Source organism: Scophthalmus maximus, chromosome 2 (assembly GCF_022379125.1).
Source record: "Scophthalmus maximus strain ysfricsl-2021 chromosome 2, ASM2237912v1, whole genome shotgun sequence".
Lineage (NCBI taxonomy): Eukaryota > Metazoa > Chordata > Actinopteri > Pleuronectiformes > Scophthalmidae > Scophthalmus > Scophthalmus maximus.
In genome coordinates, this window is record NC_061516.1 from 10,977,868 (window position 1) to 10,997,978 (window position 20,111).

The following is a 20,111-nucleotide window of genomic DNA, read 5'->3' on the forward strand; positions in this document are numbered from 1 at the left end:
ATGACTTCAGTCGGCAGTGCAGTGTGTGCAAACCAGAGGCATTTATTGGCCAAAAATCCACTAGTACTCTTCTCTGGGTTTTAGGTTGCACTGCCTGCAACAGTGTGTGAATGATCTCTGGTGCCCTCTCTCTGTAGACCAGTTGGTCTCCATGTTTTAATCCTTTCGATTGTCAAAAACCACATTTGATAAAAGGTAATATATCGGACAGCCATCCAGACACAATCAAAAATCTGTTTATTAGTCCAAGAGTTTTCATTTTTAATAAGTGAAAATTGGATTGACTTCCATCTCAGTCCCCCCCAAAAATTGCTGTACAGTTTCTGTGACACAATTCAGCCTCCTGTCGCGAAGAAGACTTTTGATGCACTATTTGTGATTACATGTGATTTCCTGCGCTGTTAATGGTCTGTCTGATAAGTCAACATTGAAATGGAATCAATCATTTCCCTCATGACTTTATCAGCCAGATTTATAGCCTCTTAAAAATAACTGGAGGAAAAACATTTTAACATAATTTTTTGAAAACATGATGTCGTATATATTCATTCTGCAGCTTCATGGTGACAAGACTGCAGGAAGTTACTGCACCCAGCAACTTGTCTTTTTCGTATGGATTAAACTCGCACATATAATTAGGACTAATTTAATATGAGGAGCCAGGCCATCGGTTTCACCCAGTTTCCAGTCTTTATGCTGAGCTAAACCACTGGTCACTGTCTCAAATAGGATATTCAGTCAGCGCACTCACATGTAGTGGACTGTGTACACAACGACAGAGTAGTGTCGTCGCAAATCAAACACGGCCATTATGGACTCATCGGAAAAGACGATCGCAACACGTGAACGTGGTTGTGGCCCACCAAAATATTGCCTCACGACGTGACCTAAAAATTTATGTTTTAGTTTGTTGTGTGTGTCCCATATGTCGTGTCACATAAAAATCGCTGCACAGCTTGACTCAACTCAGACGACGTGTCCTCCTTCCTCTGCCTCCGTTTTCCTAAAGTTGAAAAAAAAGTTGTTGGTCCTGTCTGCATCTGCACCATCTGGTTACTGCTAGTGCACTGCGTGTCACCATACTTGTGTGTACACACTTATGCACTCAAAATAGCAAGTGTGAGCATGGAAGTATGTGAATTGAGACTAGGCATGTCTCCTGGCTGCAGCTCGTTACACAGACATGAGCGCCGTTGATCCTCTCATCTAACTCTTGACGAATTAAGCAATTAATTGTGTTTCTAAGCGTTGAATCACTCCTGTGCCATTCGGCGTACACGGAACCACAGATGCGTGAGGAGAAAACAGGATGCTTCCACCATCAATCTCGTTCTCCTTGGGGGTCTGTCACCTTGACAGCCGTGCTTTTTGATTCATACCTGATCTACCTTCCTACTCCTCTCCCACATTCTGCCTGATTGGCCTGGAGGGCCAAGTAGACAGCATGCTTCTTAGCAGATCCTCACTAAAGAGCACAGCAGCTCAGCTGTCGCAGGTCTATGCCAAGGGCCAGATCCATCGCGTGCAACCACTTCAGCCTCTAATTAAGCTTCTGAAGGGAGCGACAGCCTTTATTAAGAATAGAGATATAACTCAGTGTACAATTCTTTCCTCTTTTTCCCTCCTTCGTGTTCCACACCCCAGCTGCGAGGATGGCCGTTTTAACCTCTATGTGGCTTCGTGCACCTGATTTATAGAGGTGCTACCGAAAAAAGGTTTTATTGTTGTTACATTTCTGCATGAACACATGCGAGCGTGTGGATCGGATCGTGCTTTTGCGATTTTGTATGGTGGTGGATGGTGGGCTGTAGCCACCGGTGGGGGATGACTCTTCCAGATGATCCTGTGTATAGCAGCAACAGCGATGCAGCTGGAATTGTTATCTCCTTTGATATTAGGGCTGCATGTAATGTGGAAAACACCCCGGGCCGGCTCCATTTCCTCCTCAGACGACAGGGGTTTCACATGCCAGTCGATTTTTATAATCCCCTCGAGATTTATGGTTTATTCCACTAAATTCAACTTTAGCTATGTTAAATATTTCCCAATCGCTGCCTCCTTTAAGTGGTTTGCTCTCGAGCACTCTCAAAACATTCAAGCCCAAAGTCAGGACATGCTTTAAAGGAAACAACTTAATTTGCACCTGTGGTTAAACTGGAAAGCGTTTGATAAAACGATTGCTTCAACAACTCGGTGACCAAGTAGGTGGGGCCCGGTAAACAACAATCACGCCAGCGTGTTTACCTCAGGGCCACTGATTTAACAACACAACATGTTCCGTTGGAGGGAGTGCGAGGTCGGAAGTGCTTTGAATGTCAGTGCCCGTCTGCACTGAGGGGCTGCATGTTGAAACACACCCCTCCCTCCTTCCCCTACTACCCTTCCAGCCTTCCTTTCACACCCCTTGCACTGATCTCCGAGCCCATCCATCTCTCCTGAGGTGACAGTCGGTCCACACAGTGAGACAAACACACACTCACCATAAAACACTGCCAACATGGCCTCACCACTCCAAAACAATGCACCGCTCGCTCAAACCCGTGTGGCTGTAAATGTGTAATGTGCGTATCATATGAATATTTAAAGTAAACCACCAATAGAGAGAGTGGTGTAGGCAGCTGTTGTAGTTCTCTGTAGGCACAGATGTTTGCTTACATCTCAGCATTGATTGGTGGATGGTCCCGTGTCTCACTACAGAGTGTGAAGTCGGAGTCTAAGTAGCATCAATAGCACAAATTCATGTCATCAAAAGTAATTGGATTGCTTCACTTATTACTCAAAGCTAAAATGAGTAAGTTACATCAACCATTTCTTTTTTTTTTTCTTTTACTGAGCCCAGGTCTATTAAAGCCAACCATAGATTAAAAATATGCTGTATTTTAAACTTGGAATAGATAATGAGACATTGTGGTTGGACAAGCAGAAAGCCAGCAGTCTGGAGGTGTTTACTGATCGCCAACAGTTAGCCCAACGATAACGCCACTGTACGGCATGCAGCGGCTCTTCAGAAGTTCTGTCCTCACATTGGAGACCTGAATACAGGCTTACTAGTAGCTAACATTAAAAAAAAAACAGATAATAAGACACAAAATGTACATCAGACAGCTCTGGAGTTAAATAACGTTGCATTTCTCCTCTTCTGGTAGAAGCTAACAACCTCCCCACATGGAGACAGCTGGCCTGCTACCTTCAGGCTAGCTGTCACCACCTGTTTCTAGTCTTTATGCTAAGCTAAGCTAAACAGGTGCTTGCTCAGCTAGCTGTCTCCAACCGGTTCAAGTCTTTACGCCAAGCTAAGCTAAGCAGGTGCTAGCTCAGCTAGCTGTCGCCAACCAGTTCAAGTCTTTACGCCAAGCTAAGCTAAACAGGTGCTAGCTCAGCTAGCTGTCTCCAACCAGTTCAAGTCTTTACGCCAAGCTAAGCTAAACAGGTGCTAGCTCAGCTAGCTGTCTCCAACCAGTTCAAGTCTTTACGCCAAGCTAAGCTAAACAGGTGCTAGTTCCAGCCTCATATTAAACAGAAAGACATGAGCATGCTATTTATAATTTGTCAGCTTGAAACAGTCATAAAAGTTTCCTCTCTTTTTTTGAATCTGGCTCCTTCCAACAGATATGTTTTTTTTTTTTTTTCAAATATTCAGCTAAATGATGAGCTACTGTATTAAGTTTGAGCAGCTGTGGTTTTAGTGGTGTACGTTCAAGGCAAGTGTGTGGGGGGTCTGTGGTGGGGCTGATATTCTGCCCTGAGCTATAGGAGAAGAGAAAAAAATAATTAATGAATTACTCTAAAATGAGAGGGAGCATGAGACCGAGTTGAGACCTCACTCCAGCATAAATCAGTGTCTGGTAACTCTCCATTGTCCCGCTTTGAGGAATTTAGAGGTGCCAATAAAAACAGCCATCACGTGAAAGACACCCTGGGGTGACGCAGCAATGAGTGTCACAACGTGAGAACCTCTTTTAGACTGGTCTTTGTCATCATCCCACTTTTCTGTAGTGTCCACCATTAATTTTCCAAAATATGTTTTGAAAAAAGAGAATTCAAATAAAAGCTAAATTTAAAATCATTTTGCATATAGAGCAGGCTCCAATTTGTCAGCATTCTAAAATCAATTTCTATCCAGCACCTAGCTGTTGATAGAATATCATTCTGTTGTTGCTATTGTTAATAAATAAACAGGAACATTAGGACTAACGATAATTGTTTTGTTAACCTGGGTAACATGTTCTTTCAGCACCTTGGTAAGTGTGTTTGTGTACCAAGAATCACAGAGAGAGAAGGGATAAGTTCATCGTCAATCTGCTTTAGCTTAAACAATACAAACGTCTGTGCTATTGGGATGATTCACATCAAGCTTGCAGTGGTAACAGGCTGGCAGAGTGTCAGGATGACTAAAGATCAGCTGAATCATCCACATCGGCTCATAGTACTGATTTAATAGTTCACTCTAGGCTACAGGACTGTCCTGAATACTGAAATACATGGCGGGGCACACCTACAGTTTACCTAATGCCTGATGAGTATTTGACAGAATTAATTCCTCTGCAATTACAGAGCTTACCAAAATCCCATGAGTCACACCTTCACAGAGGGAGATGAAGTTAATTAAACTTAATAGAGAGTAGAGCAGGAAATAATCGCTGGCATAGTATGTTCGCACCGTGAGCATTAACCTTTGGTCACCTTAGAGGAATTCTGTGCGTTTCTGTGAGTTATTTTTACAATAATTGTTTTTTTCCCCCCACACAGTGTGTAGTAAAATCAGCATCTTGAATGCCTCCTCAGATGCAGGATGTGGTAGTATGGCAGAACAAACATGTGATTTTTATACGGAGTCTTCTGACTTGCATGCAACAAAGTGCAATGAAAGTGTGATTAAAAAAAGATTAAAGACAGTTAATTTTATAATAATATAGGATAATTTGCAACAGAGTAGTAAAGTAGAGAGACTAGACAGGCCAGCATTAGCATTAACATCAGCAGAACACCCACAGGACACGAGGGTTGTTTTGAACTATTTAACTAGAGAGGTTGTCGCTGATGCACTGCCCCTTTATCCACAGCTCTGTTATTTTACCATTATCCTGCAATGATAAGCAGGTGTGAATGGGAATGGGAGGGATGTGACAATTGGGAGGCGATGAGTGATCTCGAAGGTCATGGTCGCTGTCGGTTTGGCTGTGATGTGGTTAACAAGGGGGAGAGCTGGAGCGCGATGCAGTTTGGCAGAGTGGCAGCTGGCCTTTGCCACACTGCACCGCCTGCTCAATGGGACCGGCCTGTAAAAAGCTGGTTCTGATTTGCAGCCCACCCACATAGCAGTGCAGCTTGAATGGACCTATGTGAGGGAATGCTGTGCTTTCCCCTCGGTCTTTATCGTTTCCCTGCCAGGAGTTTAATTTTATGCGTTTATTTACTGCGGTCTACAGCTGAGTTCCATGCCCCCCCCCCCCCCCCCCCCCCCCCCCTCTCTTTTTCCTCCTCCTTTCCGTCTGGGGCAGGTGTGTGTGCAATCGACCGTGGAGATGTGTTGGCTGGCGAACAAAGGTTCCAACACGAAAAAAAATGGATCAGGAAATTCTGGTTCCACTTTGCACTCCAGTCCCTCCCCTCACATGGCAGTAAATGCCACAAACCAACCCACAAGCAGCGGGAAAAGGTGATGACAAGTTATTACCACATTGTTGTTGTCACCTGCCTGCTGCTAAGAGCAGCAGCCTTCAGTTAGCACTAAACTTTAATGATTGGATTTCAGTCGGACAGAATGCAGGAAAACCCCAGATTCAAGACTTTTTCTTTTTCTTTTTTGAACGCCGGGCAGGCAGTAGATGAACTTGACTCTGGTGGCAGTTGATAGGCGAGTGTCAGCATTGTGGACCCTCCAGTTGACTCCAGTTCAGACAGGATTCTCGAGTCTCTTTTCATGTCACATGAGGTCACCCTCTTTTGTGTCTAGTGCACACACAAACACACACACACACACACACACACACAGACTGTCACAGAGACTCACAGATACCCACCGTCCCCGTTCCCCCAGGGTCCAGAGGAAGGAGACCCAGCAGAGGAAGTGTAAAGGTCTAATATGAGGCTGCTGAGTGACTCTGGAAGGATATTAGATCAGGTTGCAGGGCCGGCCAGGTCTGTATTGTGAAGATGAGTCAATCTGTCTAGGTGAATGTGCTTGTCTCGGTTAGCAGGGTCCTTGTTTGTGTGGGAGACCCTCCTGACCTAGCCATGGGCACTAACCACAGAAGGCATCAGTGGAAATCTGAATTCCTTTGTATTGCAAAGGAATGTCATTCATGAATATTTGGCTTGAAAAAAGATACTGGACAAAATTATTCACGACATTGTCAATTTTTCCCCATGGTCTGACATTTTTTGACAATGAACCAGGATGAGTTGATTTAACTTTGAAGTTGGATCTAAGAGAGGTTGCTAATATCAAGCCAAAATGCATGTTTTTGAAATAGAATTCAAACTGATGAAATTGACAATAAAAGAGAGAGATTGATTATATGGAAGATGATTCATGATTCCTTCTTCCCACTGATTCATTATTATACAGTATTCAGTAGCAGGGACTTGACAACTCAGTACTATGAATCATATAAATTAATGTAATTTGGATTAAACACGGATGTCTGAAGAAATATTTTTGTAGTTTTTATTTTAAACGTTTAAAGTACATGTCCTGCCTTATCAAAAGTGTCCCGCTCAGCCAGTCTTACGTAAACAAGAGAATGAACGTTCATGTAGCTTTGATGTCCCTTCTACAATTTTAATTCACTGAAGGCATGTTGAGCAGCTAATTAAATGAGAAAAACATGTGTTTAGTTGGACTGGATTAAATGTTATATAAGGGACATTTGCCAAAACCTGTCCCACTTCACTTGAAATCACCCGACTATACCTGGCATTTAATGATGGAGTGAAATGAAATGAGACACAAAGGAACAATTTCATTGGAGGACTTGGTTTGTGACCATAGTTTTGGACTGAATTTAAATTTTGATCCATACTTACGGCCACCCACCACCACTGTAAAGCGCTTTGAATGGTCTATAAGCGCTGTATAAATACAGTGCATTTACCATTTATGCAGTCTCTGAAGACTTCAAATGTCTTCTTTTGACTAACAGCCTAAAGACAATCAATTAAAACCCTTCCAATCATTTCAGGTCTGCTGCAATATATTTTTGTTTCAATGCAACAATATTCTCTCGATAGCCTCCAGGTAAATTATAGCAACAGTGGAACAGCTCTTAAGTCCTCTCTGTCAGCACTTAGGACTTAGAAAAAAACATGAGATTGACGTGATCTTATGAACAGCCTCATCATAGCATTTTTTTTCTTCTTCATTCTTTATTTGATTAATAGTATTCAAAAAAAATAACAAGTTGTGATGTGTGCCTCACATTGTTCTGCTCTGCAACATTTAGAAAAAGATATGGAGCTCACTGTATCATATCCTAGACTGGTTTAGTCATTGGCCAGAGGCTAAAATACAACAGCAAAGTGAGGACTGCACACTTTCTGTGAGGGAAAATCCCTCTCTTTTCAACGGGGCACACAACACTGAGGATTCCGAATCTCTTGTTTATGATGAATTGCAGCCAATGATAGTAAAAAGGGGAAAAATGCACGCAAAACTCCAGTACAGTCTGTGTTTTCCTGTGACTAAGTTGAGAGGCCTTCTTCACCGCTGCCAAGAATCTGCAGAAAAACAGGAATGTTTTGTTTGCAGGCCCCCAGAGCTTCCCGGTCAAAAGGAGGAGAGCACAAGGCACGGCTGAGGTAGACGGGCGGCTGCTGGGCTTTTATGTACCTTAGCCACCTGAATGAGGTCTCTCAGTGGAGGAGCAGTGCCTACTTGTGGCGTCGGCTGGCCCCTAAATCACAGACACACTGTCCCTGCTGAAGAGATTTATCTAGCGGCTACCAGCAAACACTGGCAGACCTACCCTGCCCGGCAGCAGAAGTACCAATTTAAAAGCTTCCCTATGATATGACAGAACAGCGGTGATGACAGGCCGTGCTCTGTTCCGCGCTCCCCTACCTTTTATCCCGCAGAAAACATAGCTGAGAGTGGAAGACTGCTCTTTAAAGTAGGAAGTACAGCACTATAATGTCGCCGCTGCGGTAGAAGGATGCCCTGTGTTTTGTTGGCCGAGGCAGATTGAGTGCGGCTCGATACGCTCACCATGCACTTCCCCTTCTGTAATTATGCGCCAAATATATTTTAATGAGGAGTGATGTCTAAATAAATGTCATCTGTGCAAAGCCATTTTGTTTTGGGCCATTTTACCGAGCCATTTTGAGCCTTCTGAGGATGTTTTGGATGTTGCTCTATCTAAATAGTTTCCTTTTGCACTGGCGCCCAGGCCGAAGTGCAGTAGGTGAATGCCGCGGAGTTCATTCATCGGAGTCGGGACTGTGTGCTGATGTTCAAAGACCTTCGGGCTCGTACTACTGAGGTGGCACGGCTCTGTGAAAATGAAATCCCTGCCGATAGCAAGAGAGCAGAAGCAGCAGCAGACACGGCTCAACTTTACTTTGTTAGTGTCTGTGTTTGTACTGTATACACACTGTTTCCAAGTAGGACAAGTGATTTATGTGTATATGCACTATGGAGACTTTTATGACTGTTTATATGGATGTGTTGAGTGTTGTGTGGTAGTGGAGTCGAGTGTGTGCTGCTGTTGGAGCTGTCTCTGAAGATGAGCAGTGTTTTGTCATATATTAAGTAGGGCTATTTCCTTTTAATGAATTCAGAAAATTCAAACATTCATTCAAATATGGAAAGAAAATAATTTTTACTTTAATGACCTGTTTGAATTTAAAATTTACAGTTCGTATGTGCATCAGACCATTTGAAGTAGCTCGCCTTGTGGTCCAGCAGAGGGCATTCTTAAAGTTCACTACCTCGTTGAGCTACTTGAGCCAAATACTTTGTCTCATTAACATCAGTAAACGCAGCTACTAAATAAAGATGGAGGAGAACATCAGCGAGCAAGGCCATGCACTCAGATTTGTTCAAACAAATTACGCGCCAGTTCGACTTTGTTCCATAAGTGATAGAGTAGCAGCCTGATAACAGTATTTCAAATCTAATGCAGTTTAATTGCAGTGGGGAGTTTGACAGGTGAGGAGCTGAGTGAAGTGAATTAGAAACAAGTTTTGGCAGTCGGTTTGTGGCTGTGAGGTCAACAGGGTTCATCAGTCATGTTAGCTCAGGCTGCAATCAGCTTTATGACAAATGCAAGAGAGAAGACAGAGAGTAGAGAATAAATTAGAGAGAGACCAAATAAAAGCACATATATTACATATCGTGTAGTTCACTACATTCATCTCAACAACAATGCTTAAAATAATAGTAATAATAATAAAGTAATATGTTATATCTTTGTTTTTTGGTGTCCTTTAGTGAAATCAGCCCAAGACCGTAAACACCCTGCACTTGACCGAGACAGGACAGGGCTGAAAGGTATAGATATATTTTAGAAACATCTCCGAACCACTACGAGGCAGTGCTTTGGAGGGTTGCTGGTTCAATCCCCAGACTGGCAGGATCAATCTGGACAGGGAGCTGCACTTACCCCCCTCTGCCCTTGAGTTTGAAATGAAAACTGTGGTTGTGCTGGGCAGTGAGAACATGTGAAACTGTGTTGGTTTGAAAAAGCTCCTGGAAAGAAATGTTTTCTCTCGATCATTGGATAAATCATCTTTTTTTTTTAAGACAGTATTCATGTTGCTGCAGTTTTTAAAACAAAAAAACTAAACAAAATGTTACTCAAGTTTTCTAAGCCAGAAATCACAAAGGGTTCAAATTCCAAAGACAGTGCTGTGGTACACCCTCATTTAAATTAGGATATATAAATAGTGAAGCCCTGAAACAAGCTTCACCCCCTTCATCACCTGCCCCAGTGCATGTGTGACAATACTCAGTATACAGTATGCTCAAAGTGAAGGATGTTCATCCAGTTGCATATTCTGAGCAGTGCGACCAAAATTTACTTCATATAATTAAATTGGACCTATAAATTGTCCTTTTTTTCACATTACATCTGCATACTCATAAAAAAAAAATCCTTCCAAAGTCCATGTATGTCTTGCAAAATAAGATAAAATTAATGTTTGTTTGCTTTTTTGCTGGAGAGAAAATCGACCATGACCCCAAAGCTGTGGCTGTATTGAATACTCAATTTTTTGTTCCGTCACACACTAATGGAAACTCGTTTTGATATAAAGCTTTGTTCACAGTTTCTGTCTCTCACACTCTCTCACACACACACACACACACACACACACACACACACACACACTGGTAGTAAAGGAGAGTGGTGTTCCAAAGGGCAGCCCTGTTTACCTGCCCACTTGAGCGGATTCCTCAGCCTGCTGGTTCAGACGCTGAGGTAGAGGCTCCGGTGCCTGTGTGTCTACTGTCTACACTGGAGGCATTCTTAGCCTGATATCACTGCGGCATGCTCAACAAAGATGTTGAAAGGCCATATTGTAGCAGAGGTAAGGACTCGGGAGTGGATGGCACAGAGGAGGGAGAGAGAGGGTGGGAGTATTGAGGAGCGAGGAGGCGGACTCGCCTCGTAAAATCCACAGTCGTCAGCGGGGCTGGAAGTGTCGAGCTTGCAGAGGGAGAGCAGGTGTGAGCTCCTGTATATGTTAGTGTGTGTGTGTGTGTGTGTGTGTGTGTGTGTGTGTGTGTGTACGTTCAGGCCTGGCAGACATTGAGCAGGGCTGAAGAGCACACCTACTGCACAAGCTGCGTTCTGAGGTCGCGCTCATGCCACCGCCCAAACATAGCCGAAATTATTGTTCACAATTTAAAAATCATTCTTTCTTTGTTGGTCGTGTGTACGTGTGTGTGCGCGTGTGTGTGTATGAGAGATAGGGAGATAAAGCGACTTCAAAGTGGCGTGCAGCATTCTCTCAGCCCAGCCTGTTTACACTGCTCTGTGGAGTCTGCATTCCACTGTCTCATTTTTCCGCGGCATTCCGCAAGGAGCTCCGTGCTTCTGGCTTTGTGCCCACCAACGTTTACCCCCACCGCCCCGCCCGCCACCCCTGTCCATACATACATGCTTCTGTACACACAACTGTACACAGTTTGACTGTTAAAACAACACAAGACCCAGCTGGGATTAGAGCATGCAGGGTACCTTTGGGGGAAAAGGAGGCGATGAGGGGAAGGATCCTAGCACCGGAGCACCGCAGGGGGGCAGGAGATTCAGCCTCGCAGCCTTCCTATCGCCCCCCATCCACTGATGGACGGACGCCTACATCTGGAGATATTCAGACGCATAAATGTCAGTCTGCGTCTAACCTCTGTAGCTAAACATGCGCTGCTGCTTTATCTTGAAGAGCTCTCGCGGCGTTCCTTGACCCTGACCATGAATCAGGCGGCTCCGAAGCCTGCCTCAGAGCCAAAGGGAAATATGGCAACGAGAAAGAAAACAATTATGCTGCCAATTTGAAGGTGTGTCGCAAGCAGTCAGCGGCCACATCTGACAAGTCTTCTGCTGATGTTTTTTTGGACTGTTTACTGGCGGGGGTTACTAAGGATGCCACATGTGTGTGTGCGCCCGGGCAATAAGGTCACATAAACATTTGCAAAGTGTAAAAATAACACATGAAAGCCCTTAATTCGGCTGTTGTGTTTACTTGCTCTTTGCCTTTATGACTACATTTCTCCGACATCGGCCACAGGTGATTATGGGATTCCCTGTGGGACGGAGTGGCGGGATGGGGGCTGACGCTGACTTCTGTGGGGAAATATCTCACTGTGTTTCTGGTTTTTTTCTTCCTCCTCTGGATTTAATTAGAGATCGTCCATGACAGTCTAGGTACTGACACCAGCTTAGCAATACCCATTTAAAATAATGTTTTTGTGCTCTAAAATCTCCCATTGCCCCAAAATGTTTTTAAGCTTTTATGGGCAACACTGGGTGTTTATTTTCTAAACACCGGTTGAGTAATCTGATTTATTTTATGGCAGATATCCTTCTTTCCAGGAAAACAAGATTCAAGGCGGAACATGCAACGACACGACTCGTTAGTGTGGAAATCTTTTGCAGTGAATTGTGAGTGTACATACTTGGGGACAGATGTTAAAGGAATCAAATGCGAGCAAAGAGGAAGTCCGTTTCTGCCTATCATTTGTTTTCGGTGCAGATGGGAGGACGGGGATGCCTCGCGGGGCATTTCAGGAAAATGATGTACGGCGTAAACCTCTGCAGCCCTTTATAGTGATTTGATTTGAATTGCGTGCAGCAGCAAAACAGGTGAACCACACCGGCTGCCAACTTGTAGAAGAGGTGAAAAACAATAAAAACAAAACATTATACAGTATATTTAACAGAGCCTCGAGCCAAAGTTTATATTTCATATAAATTATAATCATTACACAACATTTATATAACATGCCTGTTAAATCAATTTCAAAAACTGAATAAACTGTCACCAACAATTCAAGGGAAGGGTGATAGATCAAAATCTGATGATAAAAAGAGGAATGTTGGTTGCCTACAGTAATCTAAACACATTTATGCTCTGTGTTAATTTATTGATTTGAAATGGCAGGTGTGTGGCCCAGTTAAACTTCCACGTGAGGACTTTCGGTCTCACGCAGAGCTTCATGAACGTAGATGAGGTCTGGCCTCTTTTTTTGAGAACTACAAAAGCTACAAAAGAGACATGTTGTTGGGTTCCTGGGGGGGAACATGGGATTGCATTTCCAAATGAGAGACGGGTGTTAACCCCCCCCCCAAGGAAAAGGCACCTGTCTCTTGTTAAATAGAACCACAGCGAAACTCTCCTCTGGTTGCCCCTCGCTGTCTGTGCAGAGCGTGACTCGTCTGTCTCATGCAGTAGTTTTATGTTGAACAGCTCCAGCATCGGTTTAAATGAGCTTTGGGGTGTAGGTCACATGTGTTTTCAGCCATGGTAGCAGCGTGGTTCGAGGGTGGTCTGTCCATCCACCACTTTGGTCTGGACTGAATTGCTGCACCAACTAGAGGATGGATTGCCATTTTGTACAGATGTCCATAGTTCCCAGGTGATGAATCCAGATGACTTTGTTGATCCCCCCAACTTTTCCTCAAGCAACATCATCAGAATGGACTGCACTTAGGTCACCCTTTTCTCGTCTTATTCACCACTCAAAGTGCTTTTTAGTAGAAGTCAAAAGAATTAACACAGTGCTGATACACGCAGCGCTTTTTCTATTGCACGTCATTCATACACAGGGGCAATTTAGGGTTAGTGTCTTGCCCGAGAACACTCGTGGTTGGTGGACAACCATCTCTACCTCCTTAGCCACAGCCGCCCAACACAATTCAATACTGACAGGATACCTGCAAAGCTAATGACAGTCCCATCAACGTGTGCTGATTAGTCAATTCAATTCAATACAATTTTTATTTGTATAAAGCCAAATCACAACATTCATTGTCTCAAGGCACTTGAGAGTACAGAGAAACCCAACAGTTCCCACAATGAGCAGGCACTTGTCAAGAAAGTCACCCTATACTAAGATGGTGACGGTGGGAAAGAAAAAGAAAGAATATTTAGCGCGACGTTAGCGGTAAGCTCAAACCACTGTTCGTCACTGCACAAGGTACAGGGTTGTGCCTCTGGTCACTGACCATAGTCTTGTGACCAAGAAGGAAAATGTGCTTATATGTAGAGCAGGAAAAGTGAATTAGGAATAACGGCAGAGATATGCCTTGTTTCCCCGCATTGAAATGTGTCACTAATATGATGTGATGGTCCGCATGATATGTAGCTGCTCTGTTTTAGTCTCTGAAATACTGGAGGTGCAATTAAAAAATGTAGCTGTCATCAACCCAAAAAATTCTCTAGTACAGTGTGTACTGTACGTACGGCACATACAGTATGACCTCATGACACACGGGTCGTCCCTTCTGTTTGTTCCCATCACACTTCCCCTGTTGTCTCTTCTCTCTGTCTCTCCTTCTCTAATTTGGAGTTCCCTTCTGTGAACGCCCTTCCTCATTCCCCCGGCTAATCTCGCTCCATGTGGCTGACCTAAAGTTCCAGACCCTAAGTGATTGACGTGTCGAAAAGTGTGGGTTTTCTCCCTGACTGATGTTGTGGAACCTGAGAGAGGTTGCGAGCCGCACTGCGGGCCAGGGACAGGCCGGAGGAAGCCTGGAGGACGTGTGGATGTGGCCCCCGTGTCGACGGGGAAGACGGATCACTGCAATACTAACAAACTGCTGGGTTACCAACCCACTGGCTTGTTTTGACAGGGAAGTGCTGTGTTTATGTTTAACTCAGAGCTTTGAAATGTATAGTGTAACACTGGCCCGAGGCTGATGGAGAGGCGCTAGTTGTTGGTTGTGTGCATGTTTAGGTGTGTGTGTGTGTGTGTGTGCGAATGTGAAAAGCACACAGTTCTCCATCTTTAACCCGTTTCCATGGCGACCCCAGTGCTGCTCGTACATTTCTCCTGTTGAGTGACTCTGAATACCTCGTCACCAGACACAGAGAGAGGTCAGTCTCCTCGGACTCGCTGCGGCAGCCACACTGATAATGAGAAAGTACTAATGCCCTCAAGCGGAGTTATTTGTTTAGCTCAGCCGTTTCTTTACTGCGTGTCGTCAAACTTTGGGCTAACTATTTTAAATACAGGTCAGTGGTGCACTCAGAGCCTGTTTGACTGTTTCCACGACTGTGTGTTTGCTGAATATTCTATAAAAGAGCATACGGTAAAGATGTTTATGGCAGCTGAACTTCTGAACCTTTACCCCATCAGGGACCATTACAGTTTTTATATTATTTTACTAGGGCCATTCTAACCTATTTTACACATACTGTATATCACACTAACCTCTCTAATGAGATGACTGGAACTCCTTCTCTTTGGCGATGGGGGCTGATGTCAGATGGTATTAATGATGATGATGCTTCAAAAACAACTGAAAAAAATGTACACATTGGGACAATTTGAATTTGTCCGGTTGCAACAAGGCTCCTTCACATCATCTTCTGAATAAGGTTTCAGCTTCTTAACTAACAGCTCGCTCGCCACAAAATTTGCCTTGTTAACAGTGTCTCTGTCAAAATGTGGTCTCATGAAAGCTGCTTGTTGGGCACCAAACTCTGGTGTCGAGCTTCAACTATCCAAGCACATTTGTTCTTGTAACTCATCCAGTCTGTCCTCAAACTGGGCACATTGGCTTGTCATTTATACTTCAACAAAACAATGAACATTTGTCCATTTCTCTTGGATTGCGATTGGCAATGACAAAATAACTAGTTGCCATTTTGTGTTTATAAGTTGTCTCGCAGGCTAGATCAAAGGGTTTCTCTCCCCTGCAGAAATAGAATAACTTTAAGAGACAAGTACATGCAGATGAGGCAATTTTAAATATGTAAAGCTTTTTTTCTTCCCACCTAGGCAATCATAACTACCTGAGCTCTAAACTCCAATACTGGCAATAACACAAAATTGGCTGCACTGATCAAAGCATAGGTGTGGCTGTATCCAGCCCTGGTCCTCAAAGTTACTCCCACTTGAACTTTTGTGCTGCGGTATACATGCGCATCACTGGCACGCAAACCCAAGCAAAGCTAATATTCTCATTTTAAGCCAGTAATGTGCTGAAGTATTTCAAAAGCCAAACATCAAAATAGAGGTGGGTTGACTTGGGACTTCTAAAAATCTATATCCAACCTCTTGAAAGCAGTTTACTGCTCGTTTTTGACTCTGCTCCTGTGGAAGTGGTCCAGGCTGCTGATGAGCTTGTCAGGAGGAGGGACATCACAAGTGTTCTGCAGTTTTGACAGCACGTGACATTGCAGTGGATTGTTTGTGCTTGTAGTATCATCTTTGTGGGCAATATAGCACTAGGCCAGTGTTATTAGAAAATCTAAAATCATCTCACGGACAGCGTATAATTGTGCCACAAGCCGAATCTGGGCCACAAATCCTGAGTTTGACATATCTTAAAAGCAAAGGAAGTAGCTGGTGAGACAGGCAAAGAAAAATGAAGCAAAGCTGGATTTGAGGAAATGCATCAAAGATATGGGTCTGCAGAAATACACTGATCAGCCACAATGTTAAAACCTGTTATTAGTTTTAATACTGTGGCTAGTTGATGTATGTCGCATTGGTGGTATTCCACCAGTACAAGTACTCAGCTCTTTCCTCATTTCCCCTGTCTTTAAGAACAACTCCTCTTCCCTCTCCAGGTTCTTTCTCTCGGTCTAATCCCTTTTATAGAACAGAGACAGTCTGACGGGCCTGAAGTTGGTGGGGGGGGCACTGCTACTTAAAGAAAGCACCCGGGCAAATTTGGGGCTGGTGGTAATTATTTGGGCCTCATTATGGGATCACGTTTCCCCAAGTCATTCTCTGTGGTAACCGTTACTGGATATGGGGCTGACACTGTCAATAAAGCGGGGGGGAAAGATGACACGCCTTTTGTTTTGACAGGACTAAAGCAGTAATGCGTCCTGTTCATTTGCATTTGCAAAGAGAGAAGAGGCGATCGGCCTCAGAGCCCACTTTTCCAGATGCTCCGACAGAAGAAAAACCCTCCGCTCCACTCCCTTGGCACCGGGCAGTCAGGCATCACTGTAGCAGCCTTTCATGTAAATCTACTTAGTGTAGGGTCCTGAGATACAAGCCTGTTGGATTGAGGAGTGTGGTATGAGGAGTGTGTATCTGTGTCATCTGTGGCACCACAAGCTGGACCACAATGTGCGTACAGAAGCCAGCGTTGCTTGAATAATTGGTCCAAGAGCGGATATGATATTTGAGAAAAGGCTCGGTGCCTTGGCTTTCAGCGCCCCCCTGAAGTAACCGCCAGGATTTAGAGACACACTCCCGTACCCTGCGGGACCACAGAGGGGACTTTTTTGCACCGACAGATCAGCAGATGTGGGCTCACCATGCACACATACAGTATTTCCACATGCAAGCACATGCTCAAGCACCTCTAGCAACAATACATAGCTGTGCTCTCACTCATTAACCCACGTCCTTTACACAAACTCTCACACACTGGCAGAAGCTGCTACCTGATGTGTGCAAAGGGTCAGTATCTCAACCTCACCCCAGGCCCCCTCGTCCCATAACAAATACACACACACACAGGGCCAAATCTTAGCAGGGATCCGGACTAAGTGTTGCCCAGTAACCTGGGTAACCAGATTCCAATCTCTTTCATCTATTACATGCTGTCCCGTTGCTCATTTTGTCAACCACTTTTCCTGCGCTTAAAAAAAACCCCTTGCCCTTGTTGCAGAATCTGTGGCCAAGTTTACACCCTCAGAGACGGTAAAATGTGATATGGACAAAACTTGTCTGTTCGAGACTCAAAATAAATGTATTTCATAATATTGAGTTTTACATTATGGAATAAGTATACAGGGCCTATTATGAGAATATTATATTAAACGTCCCTTTGAGCATATCTTTTCTCACACTATTCTTTGTGCAATATGTGTGCAATATGTGTGTGTGTGTGTTCGTGTGTGTGTGCGCCGTGCTGAGCAGGTGCGTCTTTAATGGTGGAGTTTCAAAAGAGTGAGAGAGACAAAGAGATTTCATTAGATATAGAGTCCAGACGTGGGAGGCTGAGTCACCCTGTAAATCAGAGCCCAGGCAACACAGACAGTATATGCATTTTTGTGAGTTCACGTGTGTGTGTGTGTGTGTGTGTGTGTGTGTGTGTGTGTGTGTGTGTGTGTGTGTGTGTGTGTGTGTGTGTGTGTGTGTGTGTGTGTGTGTGTGTGTGTGTGTGTGTGTGTGTGTGTGTGTGTGTGTGTGTGTGTGTTTCTTGCATGCTTACATGTGGTCGGGTTGATTCAATCCATCCCTGATGTGCACTAACCTGGCAGGCCTTCCAGGCCTCGGGGCAGAGCACCATTAAAGCAGCCTTCTGCCCCTGTGACTCTGTGACTTGATTTATACTGTATGATAGAATAATCACACACTGATATATTTCTTTCATCTCCTCCTAAACCAATCTGCTTCCTCATGATAATGTTGCATATTCAGCCAATAGTTCTACCGAAGGCCTTCTGTCCTGAGTGTCTGGTAATTGAGTGGTGGAGCTTGATGAGAGGTGCAAGCTCCTTTTGCTTGCCCCTCTAACACACTGACATAACTGCCTGGGACTGGTTCCCTGCTGGCAGCAGATGAACTAGAAAACTCTCTTGCTGATTATTGGCAGATGAAAAAAGAAGATCTGCCGGGCTAAGCGAAGGGAAAAAAATATTATTGACTTCTCACCGCAGCTACTATTTATTTTCCCCTTTTTCTGTCCATGTATTTGTTTTTGAGGCTGTTAGATTCTTGCCTCGGAATATTTTTGGGGTAGTCTCTGATTGAACTGGAATGGAATGTCTTTAATCGTGGCTACAAAGAAACCGAGGGACATGTCCCCGTCAGTTTTGCAACAGATCTAGACAGATGAGCAGGAGGAGGCGGAACGGAGGAGTGAGCATTGTTAACAGTCTGTGGGGAACTGTTTGCGTGCCCTGTGGTTACTAGTCCCTGTGAAATGGAGACTCAGTGATTTGGTTTCCCAGGCCCCCGTTTTCTCAGGACCATACAAAAAAAATTGAATGAAGACGTTTCAGTCTGTCCTAGCTGCCGTTTGTAGTCCAGCAGCAGCGTGATTCTAAGTGGTAGATGGCACTGACGGAGAGTGTTCACAGCCATCTGATTGTAAGTGGTGTGGGCATATCTAAAATAGAAGATAAGGCTTGTCAATGGTACAAAACACTGGAAGCCACAGGGAGCTAAAAGCAGCCGCTCCTCCTGCGCCTGTTTGGCTCAGTGTTGGGATTATTATTATCTGCTTTTTTAGGTATGATTGAACAGCCCCATGCATCAACATGTTTCATATCGCAACAGGAACCGCACACAATCAAGTAAGACTCAAATAAGTGTCGTAAAAACCTGATTCCTCTTGCTGAATGTAGCTCTTTCCCAACATTTCCCGTAAACCTCCAGCAAAAGAGAGCAGAGGTCATGGCATCAGTGAAATAGTGTCATTAAAGGATTTCTTTCTTTTCTTTTAAACTTTATTTCTCTTACTTTTTGTTAAGGGCCAAATTCAGCCGAAGGCCTCTAATTTGGGCCTAGTAAATGCAGACTGGTAAAGGCAGCTGGCAGAGCAGCGTGGAGCCCAGGCCAGGGGTTCATGCTTTCGTGCTGCCTGCCCTCCCCCTTGAACAGGGGCTGCCTTTCAGCAGACGTTACAGTCTAAAAACATTATTCAAGGCACAATCCTCAATCAAGTGTTAGCTTTCTAGTTCACCTTTCCCGTGGGTAGAGAGAGGTATTTTGGATTTGTTTCCAAGCTGTTTTAACCTCGAGTGCATATGACCCAGTTTATACTCTCTACTTTTTCTGTCTGATGTACGCCCACCTCTCTCTTAGATGAACACCTGTACACCATCGTCATGGTTATTACGATTCGTCATTAGTTTTGGTTTTACTTGTCATATTAATTACTCGACATTTGTTAATCACCCTACACATTCTTCACTCCCACTGACCCCACATCTCTCACTTGCCTTTACGTCCCCTGCCCCACCAGGGTCCCCTGTGTCCTCGCTCTCCTCCTGACGGACATGCACCAGCCCTTTGCAGCACATTACGTCAATTCCCCGGGCCCCGGGGTGCCAGCTGTTGATGTCACCCTTGGGTCTTTTTAATTTAGGGATTTCCACTGGGTGAGATGAGGGGGAGCCCCGGTCGAACTCAGCCCACAGCCACATGAAGAGGCCCACCGGGGCTGAACCGGGCCAGGACGGGCCTACACAGGGCAGGGCAGGGTGGGACCGCTCCGCTGGCGTGTGGGTGAGCCTAGAGACTTGGGCGCTGCAGGGTAATCTGTGAGCTGCAACCAGGAGTCATCCAGGAGCACTGCACTGGCGGTTGCCCTCACTGATGTCATGTGAGCAAATTAGCGATGCACGGGGGTGTTCTAGGAGCGGTCCGCTTCCCCCTTGACTGCCGTGCAACCCCTCTTACCCGTGACAGCTTGTCTGTGACTTGCAAACACCGCTGCTATCCCTTGAGCTCTTAAATGCAGCCTTTCAGCAGCTAC

General features: G+C 44.6%; 1 protein-coding gene across 4 annotated transcripts in view; it reads left to right on the forward strand.

The window, feature by feature from the left end:
- LOC118300548 (E3 ubiquitin-protein ligase RNF43) overlaps positions 1–20,111 on the forward strand; it is an 84,577-nt gene that overhangs the window by 34,756 nt on the left and 29,710 nt on the right. The window contains exon 2 of one of the 4 annotated variants that reach the window (XM_035625044.2): positions 9,431–9,490. The exons of 2 other annotated variants lie outside the window; for them this stretch is intronic. The gene's annotated coding sequence lies outside the window, so the exon portion shown is untranslated. Of the gene's footprint in view, positions 1–9,430; positions 9,491–14,032; positions 14,536–20,111 lie in introns of those variants that run through there. One more of the 4 variants, XM_035625043.2, reaches the window with a different exon arrangement.